The following is a 745-nucleotide window of genomic DNA, read 5'->3' on the forward strand; positions in this document are numbered from 1 at the left end:
CAATGATATATTTTAAATAATGATATATATATATATATATATGTAATACAGGAATCTAGTAACAGGTGTCTGCAAACCAAATATATTCCTAAATTAATGTCTGTGTAATGAAGGCAATATTCCTCTACAGGAAGGAAGATTTTATCCTCACTCCTCGGACATGTTAGAAAGCATTTAATTATGTCTTGCTTTAATAAGAAGGAATTCATTACTTGGGGATTTAATATGCTTTTCTAAAATTGTTACGTTCTGTATGCACGCAATGAGTATGTTATAATATTGCCACATGTAGGGGTACTATTAGACTTGGTCTGGATTGACAGTTTGTATTTATTATAAGTAATACACTCAACTCAGAACTACAATTAATAGAGCGCTAACGCTAATCTCCGCACTTTACAGTTCTCCGTTGCAAACACTAGTGTCCTCAGTCTATTAGAATCTCCATTAGCCGTTTCCTAGCAACGGATTTTAAGACAGGGACTATAACAGTCTCACTGACTTACACACTCCAAATTCATTCATTCATCAGTAATCTGTCAAGACGAGAGGTCCACAGTCTCTTCCAAAACAGTTCCTCCATTTGATGCGATCTAGAGCTTTCTCCTTCAAATGAAAATATCCTCTTCTGTCCCCAAGGTCATCCAGCATCTTCTTACGTCTTCTTCCTCGTCTTCTAGTCACTTCTTTCCCCCCCCCCTCTATTTTCCTTCAATAATTTCTTTTGGCAGGCAGTTACCGCGTA

The 745-nt window shown here is 36.8% G+C and overlaps 1 protein-coding gene across 1 annotated transcript in view; it reads left to right on the top strand.

The window, feature by feature from the left end:
* LOC111865859 overlaps window positions 1-745 on the top strand; it is a 37,679-nt gene that overhangs the window by 14,760 nt on the left and 22,174 nt on the right. The window lies entirely within an intron of this gene.

This window comes from Cryptotermes secundus, unplaced genomic scaffold (assembly GCF_002891405.2).
Source record: "Cryptotermes secundus unplaced genomic scaffold, Csec_1.0 scaffold1392, whole genome shotgun sequence".
Taxonomy (NCBI): domain Eukaryota; kingdom Metazoa; phylum Arthropoda; class Insecta; order Blattodea; family Kalotermitidae; genus Cryptotermes; species Cryptotermes secundus.